Genomic DNA, 21,864 nt, shown 5'->3' on the forward strand with positions numbered 1-21,864 from the left:
TAAACAGCAGAGATAAGTATTTTTCAAGTCAATGCTCTATAAATTGAAGAACTAGCTCACTCCTCCGCCATTGTCTCTTAAGGAAGGAGAAGTTGCTGCCAGGCTGTTCCCTCTACATTGCTGCGCTAATTTAAAGTTTTCAACTAAAAATACTTTAAAGATCTGCTACTCCCACGTCTAAATACCAAGGATCCAGTCCAATCCACAGGTGTCAATATAACTCCTAGGGGATGAGGCAGTTTAACAAGAACTAAATAATCAGGACCCACTAATAATCCCCTGTCCCTGCCGATCCAGAGCACCTATTTGTTAATCCCGCCCACTCTGTCGAGACAAGAAGGCGGGACTCCCTGGAGGATTCTTCTGACGTCACGATCCATCCCAGCATTCCAGGGGTTTTCACTGCCTTAGCAACGGCGGAGTGAGACCGAGGCGCGGCCGGGTGAGAGGTCAGCGGAGAGATTCGAACCCAGGGGAAACCGGAGGGTGGTGCGGTGGTGTCTCGAGCTAATAGTGCGGGAACAGAGCGAGGTAAGGAGATGGGACCCAGCATTGCTTTTCGGCTTTGCTCCTCATGAAGAAGGGAGGGGAGGCTCTGAGAAACTCTGGAACTGCCTATGGAGGAAAGGTGTGCGGGTTTCTGAGGGTGTGTGAGCGCTGGCAGCTGTCACACAGAGACACACCATTTGGGGACAAGGCTGACTTTCTTACTTGTAGGCAAACAGGTTACTTTACATTTCACAGTGCGGGAGATAAACCAATGGGAAATAGGAAGTGGCTACTTTTACTCCTTTCTTAAGGGCTGAATGTGACTTTTATTTACTGTGGGGGCCACATTGTTCTTCTCCTGCCCTTGTACGTATGTGCAGGAATCTCCAACCAAGTGATACTTAAAGCTGCACTAGAATGTATCTGTCTGGAAATGCTGAGAGCTGTAGTTGAGGAGCTACAATTTGAAGAAACGTGGAAACCAAGGATGTCCAGCCTGCAGCCTCTTCACATGATCATGTACAGCAATTGCCTTACTTGTATGGGAAGCAGGGCTTTGTAGTTGAACAGCTGTAGGGCCACTGGCAGGACATCTCTGTGCGCACATGTATAGTAGTACTGTGTGACCTGAACTGCACTGCAGCCTCACTGGTAGCTGCCATACATCTCATTTATTGAAATTCTTCAACTATAATGAACGCTTTCATTGACACCTGGGTGACGGCTAATAGAGAAGCGGCTTTGTTTCTTTCATGCCCCCTTTCTTTTCTATGCCCTTTAAAGTAACAATATATTCATCTGCTATAATGTCATATGGTACTAAGTAATAAGTATCTGATATTTTTTCCTTCAAACTTGAAATTGCAGGTGCCTGTGTTTGTGTTGAAGATTCTTATTCAGTGCCAGTGTTGTATTTTATCCAAATCTTCTGTTCAGCAGTTTATCGATGTACATACCCCTTCAGTCACTGAATATATTAACCTATTGGTGTCAGCATTGATTCTTTTTATTTACTTTTTTGTCTGTCTTATAATCATAATTAGGTGACCATGATCGGTCATATCTGTCTCGCCAGATAACTCTCCATCGCATGTTCTCTGAGCACCCAAATGGTTAACTCTATCCTTCTGGAATTAGTCAAGTCTTATACTGGGAGGTTTAATTACAAGCAGATTATTGGCCATGGCCAGCACTCTTTGTTGTCAGTATTATTGCTTTTCCTTTAAATGCAATAAAATTTGTGTATGTATTTTATCTAAGAGCACTATCACAACCGTAAGCACTGCCCTGTTGATTGTTATTAAGAGTCTCTAGAGTGTTCTCCTTAGCATAACTCATCTTCCGCTCGGTTTTATAGATTGTTGTTTTGCAGAAGAGGAGTAATGTATATTGCAGCAAGAAACTAGAAATGTAAAATGTAATGCCTACAGTAGAATAGTTGTAGTACTTTTAGAAACGTCTAATTAAACCAGGAGCTTTTAAAGTGTTGTTACTTAACGACCCTTTAATCAAGTAATATTTATGTGGCTGGTGTCACTGGCAGAGCTAACAAAGCTTCAATAGGGAAAATCAGGAACTGCTTTCATAGACTGTTTTGTTTGTTTTGTAATGTTTTTCTCCCTTCATGCTGTCTTGAAGTGAAGGTTGTTCCACGGATTGCAAGTTTTTAACCTTGAATTATATCATGCAGGCTTGTTGTAGCTGATCTGTGCTGTAAGGACTGACACAAAATTTAAATTTGCTTATCGTGTAGTCCAGTTTCTTCCCATGTTCCAAATATATACAGGCAGGTTACTTGGCTCATGTTGAAATCGCCCACAATGTCAATATAATAGGGGCTTAGATTGGGGTTCACTGGGGTAGCAACTAATATGAATGTTCTATTATGTTTGTAAAGCACTGTGTAATATTCATATAGTGCTGCATAAATAAAGAATAACCAGTTCAATGTTGTTCACTTCATATTTTTGCCAGTATATACAAATAAATTCTACCTTTAGGTGTAGTAAGTTTTCACTTAAAAGCAATGATAGTGGGGAGCCATGCTTCGCGACCGTTAACTGCGAATATTAGTATTACTTAATATTTAACAAGTGTAAAATACTAAATTACAATGACGTTAAGAGTCTTAAATGAAAGTATTAAAAAGCCTGTCATGTTCCATTGCCCTGGGGTTCATGCTTGGGCTCTTCCAAGTCCTACACATTTCCTTTTCATCTTATTGATGGTTGACATGAAGGGTTTTATTGTAGAAAAGTATATAGATATATTCTCACATTTTTTTTTTATATCGGAGCAATGTTTATATAATTACTGTTTATGAGCCAGTAGTAAACTATTTTAAATCTATTTTGGCCATATTTAAAAAAAAAAAAATACAAATTCCTAAACTGTCGGAGCATATCTAATCTAGTTTAAATTTAATTTAATGTTGGCAAATGTAAAATGACAAATATCGGCTATACCTATTCTGATACGTTCAGGAAAATTTCACATGTTTATGTTCCAGCAAAAAATAAGAAATACCTGTCATTTGAAAGGTACCCATATGGTACGCTTCCAGTTGATTGATCCATCTCATCCTTCCATACTCTTGCGTTGTATTTCATATATTTTTCATACAGAGAGACTTGAAGCTTTGTTAAAGGGCCACTAACACAAGAAAGTGAAAATATGATAAACAGGTATGGGTCCCTAGATAACAGGCCCCATACCTGTAAAAATATCGATTCCCATGCACTTTCTAAGGACACAGGATATGATGTGGCCATTCACACACAACTATTAATACCTATGATTTGCTTGGTTAAACCATGCCCTGATTGAATGGAAATGAGCAGGAACTGTGTCCTCTCTTACCCACTGCATTGACAGCTATGATGGACAGACCAGCTCAAAGTCCATACCACAGCAAAATGGTCTGTTGAATCTGACACCTCCGGATGGGGCCCAGAGCTCCCACACTGAAAATGTGGCAAAAGCAGGTCAATAATATGCTCCCTATCAGGGCTGGAACTAGGAGTAGGCAAGCTGCTTAGGGCGCCATCAGTGAGGGGCGCACTTTAAAAAAGATTTGTTCAGGTTTTTTTTCAGTTTTTCTTTTCATTATTTATTTTATTTATGGTATTCATGGCACTCTGGCCGCTGGGCATAACCTCCCGCCTCCCCCTCACTTCCACCCACCCTCTCCCTCTTGCCGGCCACTTAGCACTACAGCTTAAGAGCTGTCCAGACTCCGGTGGCGCAGCGCGTCTTGCGTAGCGTGCGCAAGTCAGTGACGTCGATGCAATCACGCAGCAGATAGTTTTCTTGGTAAAACATGGGGAGCATATGCCCTGCTTCTCCCAGTACAGGTACTGCTCCCATGTTTCTCCAAGCTTGTTATACTGTATGTGCCCAGTGGTGCTCATAATAAATCTACTTTATGCCTTGGAATGGTTGGAAGTGCTGCATTTAGCTAAGCACAAAAGTGTCAAATTCAGATTTACTCCACTGATACTATGGTTCTCATTTAACATGTTTTCCTTATATCATTCAGTGTTTTTTTTAGGGCTTGTGGTTGGCTGCTGGCACAGGTACAGGGGGGGCAGTATGATGGATGGCTGCTGTCACAGGGGGCAGTATGATTGGCTGCTGGCACAGGGGGGCAGTATGATTGGCTGCTGGTACAGGGGGGCAGTTTAAAGGGGTTGTTCACCTTCCAAACACTTTTTTCAATTCAGTTGTTTTTAGATTGTTCCCCAGAAATAAAGACTTTTTTCAATTACTTTCCATTATTTATTTTTTACATTTTTCCAAAATCTAAGTGTAAAGTTGAATGTTCCTGTCTCTGGTGTTTGAGTCTGACAGCTCAGTAATTCAGGTGCAGACTCTAAACTGTTACAATGTTGCAACATTTAGTTGATACATATTCTCAGCAGCATCTCTGGAGTATTAGCAACTATTGTATCAATTCTAACAGCTGCCTGTAATGAAACCCAGAGATTCTGCTCAGCAGGGACAAAGATAAGAAATGTATCAACTAAATGTATCAATTTAGAACAGTTTACAGGATCGGCGACTCCCCCCCCCCCCAGAGCGGCTTCAGAAGGAGAGAAATTACATTTTACACTTCAATATTAGAAAAACGGTCACACATAGAAAATAGAAAGTAATTGGAAAAAGTCGTTATTTCTGGTGATCTATCTGAAACCAACTAGTTGTTTGAAGGTGAACCACCCCTTTAATGGATGTGGCAGAAGGATTGGTTGAAAACTCTGAAGCTACATATTAAGCTACCTCAAAGGTGGGAGGGCTGGTAGTGGAAGGACTACCTCATCGCTGAGAAGGTTTTAGCTTATTGCATTATTTTCATAGGAGTTGTGTTAAAAGGAAAATGTTGTGGACATTCCAGTACTGGTGTTAAGTGAACCCTTCATTTGACCCTTACCTTATTTTTGTTAACATTACATATTTATATAAATGAAAAGTTTCATTCATTAATGTGTTGTACACTTTCTTGCTTTCATTTAAACATTGTCATGGTAAGGTGGGAAATGGTAATGCTCGATGGGGGGGGGAGCGCTAATTGAAGCTCTTGCCTAGGGTGCCAAACTACCTTGGCCTGGCCCTGCTCCCTATGATTAAACTCACATACTTAGCACGGGGATGTCCCGACAAATTTGATTTTGGCAGCCATGGACTTAGGCTGAAGGACTAACTCTCATGGGGGAATCAACTCTACCAAATGGGCAAAAGTGGGAATGTATGAGATAGCTTGAGAATTATCTGTGCAACTTGGGAACTGTACATGTCTCCCCAGGTGGGACCACTACCCCCCCCTTTTCTTTCCTCCCCCCCCCTGTTTTGCAAATGAAAACCAATAAAAACTGATGTTTTAAAAAATAAATAAATAATCTGACGCCTCCGTGTGCCTTAGGTGTCCAGGTGGTTTGGGGCAGTAAACTAGGAATTTTCCCAACTGCCCTAATTTATCTGGGAGTGTATGGCAACCTTTTATTTCTGTCCATCCAGGATCTACAAATAAGAATTCCTATTTATTATCATTATTCTTTTTTTTACCATTAATTTTGATCTTTTGTGTCTGCATTTTTTTCTGGTTTGTGCCATTATCCTTTGTTGTTCCCATAAACCTGCTCCTTCCACAGTTTGTCATATGTGAACCTCCAATTATAATTAACAGGGTCAACTTGGTCTATATTTGTGTTTGCTTACAGTGCTATGAATGAGGACCAGAGATTTAAAATGAATTACTTATATTGTAATATGTCCTATGTGCCTTTTAAATGGATATTGGTATTTTGTTCTCAGTATTTCCATCCTCTGTAATACACTTCATATGTTCTCCTCATGTTCTCCATGTCAATGTAATCCGTGAACTTCAGCTAAACTAGGAGTCAGGCAAATGCTGAACTATGATATAATCGCACCTATTTTTTACATTGGCTTGTATTTTTGCATTTCTTGTACAATATCAAGTTTAAATAAAATTACATTTCAGCATATAAAACCCTTTGTCGGATTGAACCACTTATGGTTCTCTGAAATTGATCATAAACCGATCAGTATGGAATTGACAGAGGTTTGATTTGAATGTATTTCTTTCTGAAAACTTCTTGATAAAACCATTTTTGGCTTTGGGTTAGGTGGCTCAGCAGATGCTAACATGATTTCCATATGACCCAACTTTCATTCCGATTTTAAAGCCTCTTTTTAGAAATCAATAAAACTGCAACTTGTTAGTGCTGCCAGGTTGCTCCAAAATCAGCAAAATGGATACATAAAATTGACTTATTCCAATGGTTTTTTTTTGTTTTTTAGGGCCCATATGTGCATGCACAGGACATTTTTTTGCAGACCTAATCTATTTATTTTCCTGCTAAAAGCCATCCCATGTGCTCATTGGTGGTCTATGTTGCAGTTGTCAGTTTGAACAAAAGATGGGCTGGATGAGAGCAGGCAATTTTTCTCCAGTGGTGTCTCTATACCAATGTAGAAAACTGTGCATGTCTTTATATCATACTGTTTTTGTAAAATGTAAATTCTGGTGTTTTAAAGATGTGTAAATAAAATAAAAAAAATCTCACTTTTTTTTTTTTTTTTTTTTTTTTTGGTTATAGGAGTTGTTCAGCACCTGTGACTGGGCTATCAAACAATTTAAATAATTTTTCTAGCTTTCCCAGTGGGACTAAATATGTTATACAATGCAAAAAAGAAGCCAATACGGGCAAAATATTTTGTTTTTGGAACTTGTTACAGCTACTTTAAGGGGTTTATTTAAGGTCGAGTTTCCGAGATTTGTGGGTTTTTTTTTTTTTTTTTTATACCTCAAATTAATTCTCAACTCACATGTTTTCTGATTTAAGAAAAAAACTTGAATCTGTGAATTTAAAAATTAAAAACTTGAATTAATCGAGTTTTTGGCAAAAAAACAATATTTGAGTTTTGACTGAATAATACCCTAACAAACCCATTTTTTTTTAAATAAAAAACAACTCAACCATTGATAAATAATCCCCTAAATGTAGGAGCATTGTCTAATGAGGTTTTTTTAAATATGCGGGCAATTGCCCTTGAAGTTGTCTTGTAGTGTTTAGTGTTTGTATGCCTCCAAGTAAAGGTATTATAGGATTACCCATAGTGCACATGATCCCTTGTTCAGTACTTGCAGACAAAAGTCTTTCCAAAGATAAAATGACTTGAAGAGCTGCTTTTTATTTTGCAGTTTTGTGGCTATTTTATAGCATGAGTCTAAAAGCCAACTGTTTTGATAAAAGGAATCTGGGGTGTATTTTTATTTATTTTTTTATTTCGTTAATACATCCATTTTGGTGTTGATGAAACTCCTGCGTATTACTTTGCATAAATTAGAATAAGTAAAACATAACACAATTATAGCATAATTGTCAAGGTATCGGAGAACAATAAGAATATATTTTGCAGATTAATTTGGCTATATTCTCTGCTCAAGTATGAGAATTTTCTTCTTTATAAAGTAGTATTTTATTCAAGTTGCATATTATTATTATTAATTACCTTCATGTTGATTAAAAGCAACAAAGTAGCAAGCTTTTTCCAGTCCTGCTGATTAGCAAAATGTTCTCTGGTGAATACAGGGGGTGAGCTTCTGTAGCTTTAACATAAATACGTATTCAAACAAATGACCATGATGTTCAGTGATTATAAATCAATAATGGAAAAAAATATTCAATTTACATGTGATAAAGTTAACAGTTACCATGAACACTCTGCATTCCAATGTACCATAAATGCACAGCACATTTTCTGGCTTTTTTTAAACAAATGCACCACAAGGGTACAACACATTGCTACATGCTGCTTCTCACTTGCATTTGGTGGTTCAGTGTGGCCCCATGTGTACAGCCTCTATTGTAATGAAAAGGTTCCGGTAACCCATGAAGTGAAATGCATGATCAACCAGTTGTATGTAAAAACCCATAGCAAGGAAAGATAAAGCAAATGACTAGTTCAGTTTTTCAGTTCAGTCAGTAGTTGGCCAGGTTCAGGCTGTGGCTTCTACTTCCTTACAAAACTAAAACCAAAAATGCAAAACACATGGATAGCAGAAGAGAAAGGGCAAAGGGAATAGAAAGGTACACATTTAATACTAAATCCATGGTAATATTGACACTGTGTTTAATATATTTTATAAGCCCATGAAAGAAGACTGGGAACAAGATGTGGGGGAAAGGTACTAATAAAGTACAGAGCAGAACATAAGTAGGGTGGGGGGGATGGGATATATTCTCCTTCTACGGCCAAGTTTGCGTGTGTACATGGATTTAGATCTACAGCAGAACCCCCATTTTATGTTTTTATGAACAACCCCTTTAAGACCAGAACTTGCTCTGGGAATCGTATTGCAAAGCTATTGTAAAACACATAGCATTATTGAAAGCTTAACCGTCCATGCAGAAGACTGATGTGACCAATCAACCAGTCAATGTCAAATGAATTCTTGCAAGTACAGTGTTTGTTTAGTCTTTTTCAAATGGGGCCCATATCGGATTGTGATTAAGATGCATACCCAAAACTTGGTTTAGGTTTAATTAAATATCCTTTTTTAATTACTGCTGTGTATTTTGTTTAGAATATATATTTTCTTTGGAGAAAAAAAAACAATCTATTGCATTAAAAACAATTCTATACAGGGCTGATTTGGCATGTTTTGTATTGCATCTTTTGGCTTGGCTTTAAAAAAACTTGCGAACGGACACTTCCCATTGTGTTGCATAGGAATTATTATTAATCACCTGAAAGCTCCAGCAGTACATATATTGTGGCAGCCTGCATTATACAGCTTGCCAGCCAAGTTCTGACTTCCACTTTAAAAGGCAAGGGAACTACAAATTGCACCATACTCCTGATTTTCTATTATCAATGGTTAAAGCATGCTAAGAGCAGTTTTACAGTAACATGAAGGTTGTTGTTTTAGATTTAACACCAGGCAAGGCCAGTGAATACAAGAGAATATCTCCATGAGAATAAGACTTGATCTGAGAGGAGGTGCAGGTCCAGTTTGCTTACTGCTGGAAAGGTGGTTTTATCTTCTAGGGCCCCCCTCATAAACTATGTTTTCAGCCCATGGCCAATCAGTTGGAGACAGTACATGTTTGGACCATGGATGGATGCCTTTAAGCGGTCATTTATGAAGAAAGCCACAATTGTGTTTAAGCAACTTTTGGCATGGTCATTGTGTATTCTTTCCATTTGTTGAAGTTACGCGTGTCCAATGCCATTCCTTTCACTTCACTGCCTTCTTCCCACCAATTTTCCCAAAAATCCCAATTTTGCGGAAGTGTGTGAATTGACACAGGTGAGCCCAGGAGTTAATGCTGCCTCAAAGGTGGCGGCGGTACCGTAGTGTCTTTCACAGTGCTCTGCATCAGCTTGTTAGTTTTGTGGCAGGAAAAAGGAAGATATGTTTCTTTTATAATTATTCTTGTATGTAAATTGTTTTATGTTATCGGTCCATTTGTGTGGGGCCTTGTGATTTATAATTAACTGTGGTATTATATTTTCTCACAATAAAAATTTAGCACCACTGACATAGGCAGTGCTCCTTAATCAAGAAAGTTAACACGTTTCTTCCCACATATGCTTTCCTGATACTGTGCAAAAGATTCCATATTTTTATTTATTTATTTTGTTTTCATTTTACTTCCGCACTAGAGCTGTGACTGATCTTAGGAAAACCCTACCTACCATTGACGTCACAAGAGAGCTTGGAAGGAGTGAGAAACCAACTTGGGCAGTACTTATCAGGCAAGTAGATATAAAAGTTGGTAGTGTGAGCCCTCCATGGACAAGGGGGCTGACGGGAGACTTGACTTGTTACCCTGATTTCGGGATTTGGGAGCGATTCATATATGTCTTAAGATGCATGTATAAGTACATATTCTTCTGAAAAAATATAGTAAAGAGCATGTTTGTTATCAGGAGACCCGTTATCCAGAAAGCTCACAATTACAGGATGTATTTCATGTTAAATTAATTTTAAATAAACTTAATGTATGGAGATCCAAATTACAGAAAGATCCCTTATCTGGAAAACCCCAGGTCCCAAGCATTCTGGATATCATGTCCCTTACTTGTATCTAGAGTTAGAAATTTAACACATTCTATATACACGCATGTAAGCTTTTTTTGTGATGCACATGGTGCTTAAGAAACCTGTTCCTGCAAGTGTCAACTGAGGGACTTTCTTTATGGATGTTACAGGCATTTCTTGCACATCTTTGTTTTTTTTTATTCCTTAAATTTCATTTATATTGATGGCCAATAGCATAAAAGGCTTTCAATTACATTTACAAATACCTTTAAAATCACAAAGTGTTTCATCTGTGTAAATTGAAAGAATCTTTCATAACATTTTTTGTGGTGGAGTTTCCCTCCAGAGAGAAAATAACGGATCCATTAGTTGCCATCATTTCTGTGAAGCTGCATTTTCAACAAATCTATACATTTTTGACAATAAATTAATTTTATATTTAATTTTTAAACACAAAATAGAAAGTATATACCTTTTGAATCATTCATCCATTTGTGAAAGTTTCAAAGTGATAACAAATTGTGAAGGTAAACAGCCTATCTAACATATACTGATTAGGTAAGCGACCAAAGGGGATTTGGTCGTGGGATACAGGGAAAAAGTGAAGAATTGGGGTTTGATAAAGTGTGGTGGGGAAGAGGAGCCTGTGTCCTTGCCTCAGGTGGCCCAGCTCTATTAAAACCACCCACCTGCTATTGTAGTACTTTCTTTAGGTTTATATTAAAGAGATACTGACATTTTTTAATGCATCACTTAATAGTGCTGCTTCAGCAGACTTCTGCACTGAAATCCGTTTCTCAAAAGAGCAAACAGATTTTTTATATTTCATATTGAAAGCTAGACCTATTGCCAGTTTCCCAGCTGCCCCAGTCATGTGACTTGTGCTCTGATAAAGTCATGTGCCTTGTGCTCTGATAAACATCAGTAACTCTTTACTACTGTACTGCAAGTTGGATTGATCTCACCCCCCTCCCTTTCCCCCCAGCAGCCTCACAACAGAATAATGGGAAGGTAACCAGATAGCAGCTCATAATGTAGGAAAATGTTGTCTGCGTAGAGTCTTCTCTTGGTATGATCTTGTTTGAAGTCTGTTTATATTTGAGGGGCTTTTTTTGTCATAAAACGGTAAGAATGTGTGTAGTGTGAGTGCACGTTCTGATTGTGTGAATGTGGGAAAGAGGAGTACATTATAAACAGGCTACCAGTGTGGGAGAGTTGAAATCATAGGGAATTGCGGGGCCTCAGGTTCGTATTTAGCTGTTAAATCATTCATATATGTGAGTAATAGTGGCCAAGCACTGTTGTTATAGTATGTAAAGCATCCATCACTTAGACAATTTGTTTTTTACCACAATTATGCTGTTTGAGTTAAAAATTACCCAGGTAATAACCTGCACATATAAATGTATTTTAGAACTTTTTAGTATGATAAGTATTAGTAGAGAAGGCCAAATGGATGGTACAGGAGGCATCACAGAACCAGACACCTGCTAAAGCAGGGATCCCCAACCTTTTTCACCCATGAGCCACTTTCAAATGTAAGAAGGGTTGGGGAGCAACGTAAGCATGAAAATAGTTCATGAGGATGCCAACGAAGGGCTGTGATTGGCTATTTGGTAGCCCCTATATGGACTAGAAGCCTACAGAAAGCTCTGTTTGGCAATGCAACTGTTTTTTTATGCAACCAAAAGTTCCTCCAAGCCTGGAATTGAAAAATGAGCATCTGCTTTGAGGCCACTGGGAGCAACATCCAAGGGGTTGGGGAGCAACTTGTTGCTCACGAGCTACTGGTTGGGGATCACTGTGCTAAAGCAATAAGTCATGCCCATATATTACTTACAGTAACCTAAACTCTATTGGCCATGTTTGTTTTTTTTTACTATTTTTGCCTAAATTCTTTGTTCTGCAGCTGTGTGACATTAGAGGGCAGAAACAATTATTAACACCTATTTAAAGAGCAGCAACGAATTCCACAGCACTGTGCAGTAAATATGTGTATACATTGAACATGCCTTTAATCAAGTTTAAGCAATACAAGAGGTAAAGAGGGCCCTGCTCTAAGGACAATGGCACATGAGGAGACTTGTTGCCTTCGATAAAACTATTCTTCTGCAGGTCACTAATCTCCTCCAAATGCCTCCCGACCATCAATAATTTAAATTGATGATGGTAAAACACATGTGGAGCTTCAGTATTCCAAAATTGTCTCCTATAGAAGCTTTGGGTGACAAAAATGAAGTGCTGCGAAAGTTTTAAGTTATAATGTTAAACCGCTAAAGTTGGCCTTAGAAGTGTTTTTTGATATGTTATATTTAACTAGTTTCTTCATAGCAATCCAGTGGGATTAGTTGCTTTTCAGGAAATGAAAATTCAACTTTCAGTTTATTTGTAATTGCTGTTGAAAGCAGTATCTGTCTGGCTATACTTTCTCTCTGCGTTTCTCCTCTCACTCCTGAAACAATGTTGCCAGCTGATTGAGATTTTTTGGAGACCTGACTTCTGTTACAGAAAGGGATAAACATTGCTGTTTCCATTACAGCAACATTTCAATTCATCATAAATATTTATAAAGCAACAACATTTTCTGCCGCACTGTATTATAAAAGGTATATACATTTAGGGGCAGATTTATAAAAGGTCGAGTTGTGCTGTATCTGAAAAAAGTTTTCTAGGGTAGTTTTCAATTAAAACTCCAAATTTTCAGGTAAAACCCAAAAACTAATTTTTTTTCCGAGATTTATTATGCCCAGAAGTTGGAAATAGCTTGAATCCGTCTAAAACCTGTCGAGGTCATGTAGAAGTCCATGACAGAGGTCACTTGAACCATTTGAAGGTGGTTGTAGCCCTCATGATGTTCAGGTTTTTTCGGTGGGTTTCGCTTGAAAACTCGATAAATTCAAGCAATTCAGGGTTTTCTTTGCAGAAAACTCGATAAACTTGAGTTTTCAGGTTTTCCCTCCGAATTCACTGATTCAAGTTTTTTCCAATTCAAGTTTTTTCATAAATAAGAAGGCATTCGAGTTGAGTTTATTCAAGGTATAAAATAAAACTTCACAAAGCTCTAAAATTTGACCTTTGATAAATAACCCCTTTAAAGGGGAAGTAAAGTCTAAAATAGAATAAGGCTAGAAATGCTGTATTTTGTATACTAAACATGAGCTTACTGCAGCAGAAGCCTATTTAAACAAATTATTTATGCTTTTAAAGTTGGCCACAGGGCGTCACCATCTTGTAACTTTGTTAAACATCTTGGCAAGACCAAGACTGTGGACATGTTCAGTGTGGTCTGCTTAGGGATTGTCCTAAATGATCAAAACAGCACAAGTCAAATAATATCTGCCGGAAGCCGAATCAGAAAGACTGATCAATAATCAGAATATGCAGACTACACTGGGTCCTGTGTTGTCATGTAATCTAATGTGGATTTTATAGTTTTTGTATTGTTTATTACAAACTTTCTCCAACTCTGCAGAACCAGTGGCTGCAGCAAAAAAAAATCCTCCAGATAGAATCCCAGTTTATCTGTTTAAATCTGGCTCCATGATCTTTGTCCCTGCAGTTAGAGTTGGACACATTAAAGGGGATGTAAAAATAAAATCTAATACAAATCACTACACTACGACTGCTCTACAGGAAACAAACTAAGCTGCTTGAGTTCTGCATGGCTGGGAAGTAAGGCGGGGGCTCCCCCTGCTGTTCATAAGTATTATTGTTTCCCTGCCCAGCAGTTGGGGACCGTCTGACAATTCCTATCCACAGCAGTAAATGAAGGGGGAATCTCACTGCATACAGTCAGGTTTCTTATAAAAACGGTACACATTTTTTAATTTAAAATATATTGAAGATGGGTTTCTTATCCATTAAAGAAAGTAAAAATGGGATTTTATTTTTTTTATCTTTACATGCCCTTTAAATGATAGAAGAGGGCCTGTTAAAACTATGTAACATTAATGTGTATTGGAAATTCAATTTTTTCATTATACAAAAAACAGATTTTGGGTGAAGAGCCTCTTTAAGCAGCTGGTTTGATACGAGGAACAGCTAATTGCTGAGTTTGTTTTTAATGCTTATCCTGTAAATTTTTCTTTATGGCTTCACAGCATTGCACTTCAATTCAGGTCAGGGAACTCTGATATCACCTGTTCTTTCACTTCATAATAGAGAGCTAACTGAAACTAGGTATGTCATATAAGTTAAAACTTTTTTAACAGTGAGCCAAACTCAAATGTAAAAAAGAGTTGGGGAACAACACAAGCATGAAAAAAAGTCCCTGGGGTGTCAAATAAGGGCTGTGATTTGCTATTTGGAAGTCCCTATGTGGACTGGCAGCCCACAGCCCACGAGCCGCTGGTTGGTGATCACTAACACAAGTCAATGCAGTGTGACCATTTGACCCTTGGATGATGAGAAAATACATTGCTTTTTTTAATATTATTATTATACTCAATGTTAGCTTTATGATCATTTCAAAGGTAAAATATTGGGGCTCATTTATAAACACTGGGCAAATTTGCTCCTGGCAAGTAACCTATAGCAACCAATCAGATTGCTTTTAGTGTTCAACCTGCAGCTGACTGAAAAAATCTAATCAATGATTGGTTGCTATGGGTTACTTCCCAGGAGCAAATTTGCCCAGTGTTTATAAATGACCCCATTGACTTTTCCAAAGAAGGGCAAGGGGTTGTTGTAGGTTAACCTGCTGTAGCAGTACAGGGGGCAGTGACAGGCAAAACTACAGTCTGTGACTGCTCTTTACCACTTGTCATACTAGTAAATGTCAATTACAAAAAGTCAAGTTAGTGTGGGGCTCGACTTTGTATATATTTTCCACCGTAAATGGATGATAGTATTCACTGGAAATGCCAGCTACAGACACAGCTTTGTTTTTTTGTTTTTTTATTCCGCCAACTGAATTCATTTTTTTAACCTACCAGGAAACATTTGATTTGGTTTTTTTTTGTTTGTTATTGCAGTTTCCAGTTCTGTGTTGTCTGTTTATTAAAAATGAATGTAAGCTCCTTTGGGTAGGGGCCGCTTTACCGTGTGTGTGTATGTATGTATGTGTATATATATATATATATATATATATATATATATATATATATATATATATATATATATATATATATATATATATATATACAAGTCTCATGGGTGTCCGCACTCTTTCCTCTTGGTTTGCTGAGGTGCACGTTCAAATGTTGTATTATATATATGATAAAGGATCAGCACACTCATTTGTAGATCAATCAAATGTGTTTTTATTCAACACAGCATTGTGTCCAACGTTTCGGTCCCACTTGGGATAAAGGTCCCCAAGTGGGACCGAAACGTTGGACACAATGCTGTGTTGAATAAAAACACATTTGATTGATCTACAAATGAGTGTGCTGATCCTTTATCATATATATATATATATATATATATATATATATATATATATATATATATATATATATATATATATATATATATATATATATATATATATATATATATATATATATATTTTTTTTTATGTAATCTGTATGTTCAGTGTATACACCAATTTATGTTGTACAGAGCTGCAAAATAAGTTGGCTCTTTATAAATATGTGTTAAAATAATTAATGACCTGGCTAGCAGACACTATAAAGCAGATTGTTAATTTACCAACATTCATTCATGTAAATACATTCTGGAAATTATTGGTGGACCAAACAGTTATGATGTTGCTTATTTTTACTAATCTATTTTTGCCAACAGAATTTTGCATTTGTGTTTACAGCAAACCATTTTTTTTTTTGCCACCAATCAGTGATTATTAGGCCAATGGCTCATACAGTACATTATTTTCTCTGTTGGAGTAGATAAGCCAGCAGCTTCTCAGCTTTATAAATACACTGCTTTTTGCACAGTAATTGTCTGTGTAGAAAATGTCACAGAAAATGGTATTTCTACACCACTTTATAAATATCCCCCTGAAACTATTAATTTGAAACTTGTCAATATGCAACGTTGCATGAATCTGTTGTAATATTTCAAAACCTGAACTTTTGAGAATTCAGTAATATGGTCTCAGAAGTGTTTTACTCTTACCAATAACTGAGATAACTAAGACAATATGTGCTTGGTTCCCGCTTGCTTCAGTGGACTTTGCCATGTCCACTGAGGTGTATATTTTTGGCAGCAAGTTTTCTTAATTGGTGCACCGGAGTTATTTAGGCCAAAGAGGAACTTGCCTTTATTTTTCCTTTATTATAAACGTGTTAATATTGCCCCAACTTTTTGTTTTAAATTTGTTGCTGTTGCCTTTAACTGTTTTGCTCTCCAATTCCAAAGTTGGAAATTACAATTAACTGTAATTCCCTCTAATTGTTGAAACAATATACCTCCCAACATTTTGGAAATGGAAAGTGGGACAAAAAGATTTGCCTCACGTAGCGTGACAGAACATTTTTGACCATGCCCATTTTGTGACCACACCCTCTAATTATCATGTTCATTTTACAAAATTTGGCAAGTTATGAAAGTTTGAACACATTTCTATGTGTTATTACAGTTTTGCTAAAGAAGGTGAATTACCCTTTAAACTGCAAGTCACAGTTTCCCCAAGAGATTTGCTCATCAAAAAATTGTTACAATTTTTTCTTTGCTGATCTCAAATTGTTACAAAAGTATCCAAGTGCGCTTGCCACATTTTCTGGGCTCTCTGCCAAAAACCAATTTAAGTTTTAGAAACTTTGATCTCCTGCACTGAACAGCCAGAAAAAGCTACAAAGAGAAAGTTGTGACATTTCCGTAACAATCCGGGACTGCGGGTTGAGCGGTCAAAATCTGTACTGTCCCGCAAAAATGGGACAGTTGGGGGTTATGTAACAAGTATAGTAACCCTGACAACCAGAGAGCTGTGAAACATTTAAGTGGCAGAATAGACAAACCACCAGAAAAATAAATACTGAGACCAAATACATATTGTCCTAAATACCAACATCAAAGTACCTCTTAAATGTATGTGTGTGATTTTGTATTATGATTTTATGCTATTACACGTGTTTTTTTCCCCCCTACATTTTAGCCCCTTAAAGGTCCCCCCCTTCCAAATTATGTCAACGGAGGCAAAACTCTGTAGCAGGGTCAGCATCTATCATCTTGACATGCTAGGATTAGTGACCCAGGCATATGCATTTGAAGAGTCAGTCAGAATTCCTAGAATAAGCCATTCTATAACATACTGAAAGGTGAACCACCCCTTTAACAATGACCCTAACAGTCTTTTAAAAGGCAAATTGATGGTAACCCTGTTTATATGTATATTATTTGGGTAATAATGTGGATTAGCAAGAGCTGTAAGGGGGCTAAAATTTGCAAAAGCCAAGGGAACGGTCTGCCTGCTCTGCTTTGCCCTTGCTTATGCTTAGCATTGGGATCAATTCTAAACATAGATAAATTACTAGTGCTGTACACAGATGACACTGATTATTTTACTGTTTGAAAAAGATACTGCTTCCTACTGCTGTTAAAGGAGAACTAAACCCTAAAAATGAATAGGGCTAAAAATGCCATATTTCATACACTGAACTTATTCCAACAGCCTAAAGTTTCAGCTTGTCAATAGCCGCAATTGTCCAGAAACCTGTGACGGGGTCGCCATCTTGGAAAGTGTCTGCAACACTGATATGCTCAGTGGGCTCCAGACTTTTTTGCCCCAAATTTTTTTATTGAGTAGGGGTTTGTGTACAGTTATGGGTTCTGTTATCTGGATTGTCAGCGACTGGGGATTTATTTATATTTATTTATTTACATAATGTGGGACAACATATTCAAACATAAGAAAACCGTTGTTTTGACACCATCATAGATATATACAGTTCAGTTACCATCAAGTAGAAGGTGTTGTTTTATTGTAGAGTAAAAAAGATAGACAAAAATAAGTATTGTTTTTCCTTCATTAGAAAATTTGAAGTGCCATTTTCTGTAGAATAAGATAAATAAGGAATGCAGAATAAGATATGTACCATGTGATTATGTCTGCAGGCTGGGTTGTCTAGTTCTTCAAATATGTTGTTGTCCATTGATGTCCTTACCAAGTCTATATGGTCCATATCAGTTTTTGAGTTTCCATTTGTATATTTTGAAAGGAGGAATCCAACCACAGAATTAGCATATCAAGAAACAAAGATAAAACTGGCTCTCTTTTTGTTAAACAGTAGGCAAATACCAAAACAAGCTGCAAAGAAAACGGTATATGAAAATTTTATTCAAATTAGTGCTAATAGCTGTATTTTACTTCTGTGCCAAAGATCACGTGTGGTTGTTGTTTTTGTTCTTCTGTGCAACTGTTGCTAACACTTAAAGGCAAACTTTATTAATCTATCACCTCCAAAACACTGGCTTTAATTCTAAATGAAGAGGACACTTCTCTTTTCTGTTCTATCATGGAGCATGTAGAATTAAGTATTTTAGGCAGTCTCCTCCATGCTGGGATGAGAGTATAGCAGTAATTACAGCTCCTTTAGAGATGTTCAACAGCTGTACTACTGAATGCATTTAAACAGTTGGAGACCTGTGGACCCCTTTCGTGGTGCAGGCTGAATAATGGCTATATAAAGTCCATAATACGACTGTGGTTTTACTATTGCTATATTGTCCTGTAAAATGTACTCTGTTGTATATTAGACCCACTGCAGTTAAAAGGTTGTGCAGACACAATTTTATCGGTTTGTCTTAAGGTGTCAGAATTGCAGATGTTTTTTTACTGTTGCAGCTGTACCACTGTGCAGTTTATATGTGAACACATAAGAAGTGAAACTCTCTAGTAGCAAAGGCTACCAAACTTGCCATTGGTGCTTTCCAACAGTCCATGTTTTGTGGCTGTCCACAAGCAGCACAGTTAAAGAAGAACTAAGCCCTTAAAATGAATATGCCCAAAAGGCCATATTTTATATGCTGATCTTATTGCACCAGCCTAAGGTTTCAGCTTGCCAATAGCAGCAATGATCCAGGATTTCAACGTGTCACAGGGGGGTCACCATTTTGGAAAGTGGGACACTCACATGCTCAGTGGGCTCTGAGCAGCTGCTGAGAAGCTAAGCTTAGGGGCCATCACAAATTATCAAGTAAAAAATGAGGTTGGACTGTAATATGAGCTGATGCTACAAGGCTGATTATTAAATTCTGATGCTAATTGCACTGGTTTCTGTGCTGCCAAGTCATAATTAATTACCAATTGCCCTTATATCGTTACATGTATAGTCCGTATGTACTGTATATTCTGAGTTGTCCCCTAAGCTCAGTAAGTGACAGTAGCACAGAGCATGTGCAGTGAATCAGCAGAAAATAAGATGGGGAGCTACTGGGGTATCTTTGGCTGTGATTGCCTTGGGCAGGTACAGAAGCCCAAAACACAATGTACAACATTTCTAGCTTACTTCTTTAGTTAGTTCTCCTTTAAGATATGTCCATGATATTCCTATAATTTTTCTGTGTGACTGTAAAAGAAATACATTCCCACTTACAAATGTTAACCACCAGCTGTGAAAATGGTCCATTTTGGTTGTGATATATATTAGTAATACTTTGATACTTAAGAGCATCAATACAGCCCTGACCTTATTTACAGTGTCTTACAAAAGTATTCAGAGCCCCTTCCCCATCTGATATTAGCTTTAGGGTAGGTGCAGATTCGGGGAGATTTAGTGTGAAGTGTGAGCTTCATTGCATTAACTTTATTAATCATGTTTAGAGTGCGTTTTTCACTTCAACTACTAGATGTTTTTTGCAGGTGGTTAATACGGTATAATAATAATATAATAATAATGATTCCCACACCTACTACTAGAAGCAAATGAGCAAATTAACATTTTACTTAGCCCAGAAGCCAAATGCTCAGATCAGCCCATTCTGGCTCACAAGCTTCTTTTTGTGTATGTCCAGTTTTTACTCCTGTATCTATGCCTGTAGAAGGTTATATGGATTTTTGCTATAGCAACTTTCAACAATATTAAAGGGTTGTGTAATAGAAGCAGCTATGGTTGCTACAGATTTAGTCATCTATAGCAACCAAGCAGCTGATAAAATGTAATGGTCTGTTGAAAATTAAAATCTTATTGGTTGCTGTGGACTAAAATGTAATGGTCTGTTGTTTAAAATAAAATCTTATTGGTTGCTGTGGTCTACTACTGCATTTAGCTATCGATATCTTTTTAGTTAAAAAATTGAATGTTTTTAATTTTCCAGATTTATTCTAAGAACCACCAAATCTAAGTGAACTGGTCTTCAACAGTAGTAATATTTTCTTAGGTAAGCAGCACTTTTTAAAACCTTTTTCATTTATTTATTTTTACCCATTGTGGTCTCTGCTTGCTAATAATGGTTCAATTTTAAAGTCTAACTCAATTAAAACAAACTGTTGAACTCTTTATTTCTCATGTCCTGGAAGGCAATATACTTTATCTTGCTTGAGATGAAGGATACTGGGCCTGTAAAGTTTACAGTTTTAAAGTTTACATACACCTATGCTAGAGATGTCTCAACTAAGGTTTTTTTTCAGAACCACTTGCACTCTCAATCCAGATTGTGGTGTAATGATTGTAGCAGCTTCTGATTGCCAAATTGTCTTAGAAATTAATTAAAGGAAAGTTTACCTGTGAATGTATTTAAAGGAACAGTAACGTCAAAAAATAAGTGTTTTAAAGTAATGAAAATATAATGCAGTGTTGCCCTGCACTGGTAAAACTGCTGTGTTTGCTTAACAAACACTACTATTGTTTATATCAATAAGCTGCTGTGTAGCAATAGGGGCAGCCATTCAAAGGAGAAAAAGCTCAAGTTACACAGCAGATAGCAGATAAGCTCTGTCTGTCTTATGGTGTTATCTGTTATCCATTAGTTAACCTGTGCCATATAGCCGTTTTTCAATTTCCGCCATTGCTCCACAGCAGCTTGTTTATATGAACTATAGTAGTGTTTCTGAAGCAAACAGATCTTTTTTATCAGTGCAGGGCAACACTACATGATATTTTCATTACTTTAAAACACTTACATTTTTTGGTGTTACTGTTCCTTTAAGGATCTACATTAAATCCACTTCTTTGATACCATTGCAAAATCCAAGCCCGTACCTCAGAAAAATATTCAGCCCACGCAGACACTGCTTCGTTGAGGAAGCAGGCTCTAATTAACTCCCATGGATGGATGGAACTTTACCCCGAAAGTTTTAAGTGAACACCAGGACAACAACAAAGGAACTGGTGGGGAGATGGAGGCATTGTTACTAAAGTGTCAACATCTAACATCAAATGAGTCCTTCATTGCTATGGCCTAAATGGCTGTCAGACAAGAAAGAAGCTCCTGGACTGGAAAAGTCAGGCCCGGGGGCCAAATGCGGCCCCTTTTCATATTTACACCGGCCCTCAGCCTCCAAAATGAAATTAATAATAATGCGGCCCACCAGCACAGTGCAATCAGGAATTGCAAGAAGTATGCAAGAGCAGTGCTTCTCTATGTCCAGTATGTGTCTATTGCTAACACCTTCAGTACACATTTTATCCACAGAATGGGAATCACTCACAGAGGCAGATTTTCCTGCAAGTTAGCTTTTTATTGTGCATCCACACGACATGTTTCGGACCCACTGGTCCTTTTTCAAGTGTGTACCTTCAGTACACAGGCAGCAGTATAGACCAAGTGGCAGATCATTTCACTAATGTGCCCAAATATTACTGCTACGGCTATGCGATATCTTGTTTAAATGAGTTAAATGATGTTAATGGTTCAAAGAATGTCGGGCTGAATGGTCGGCCCCCACACATTTTCACCTCACC

The 21,864-nt window shown here is 37.5% G+C and overlaps 1 protein-coding gene across 4 annotated transcripts in view; it reads left to right on the forward strand.

Moving 5' to 3' along the window:
• The first annotated feature begins 346 nt into the window (after window positions 1-346).
• The window catches only part of gng12.L (guanine nucleotide binding protein (G protein), gamma 12 L homeolog), a 40,632-nt gene continuing 19,114 nt past the window's right edge, over window positions 347-21,864 (forward strand). The window contains exons 1-3 of one of the 4 annotated variants that reach the window (XM_041589399.1): window positions 349-531; window positions 9,682-9,774; window positions 20,279-20,341. The gene's annotated coding sequence lies outside the window, so the exon portion shown is untranslated. 4 annotated transcript variants of the gene reach the window in all.

The sequence above is a fragment of the Xenopus laevis genome, chromosome 4L (genome assembly GCF_017654675.1).
Source record: "Xenopus laevis strain J_2021 chromosome 4L, Xenopus_laevis_v10.1, whole genome shotgun sequence".
Classification (NCBI taxonomy): domain Eukaryota; kingdom Metazoa; phylum Chordata; class Amphibia; order Anura; family Pipidae; genus Xenopus; species Xenopus laevis.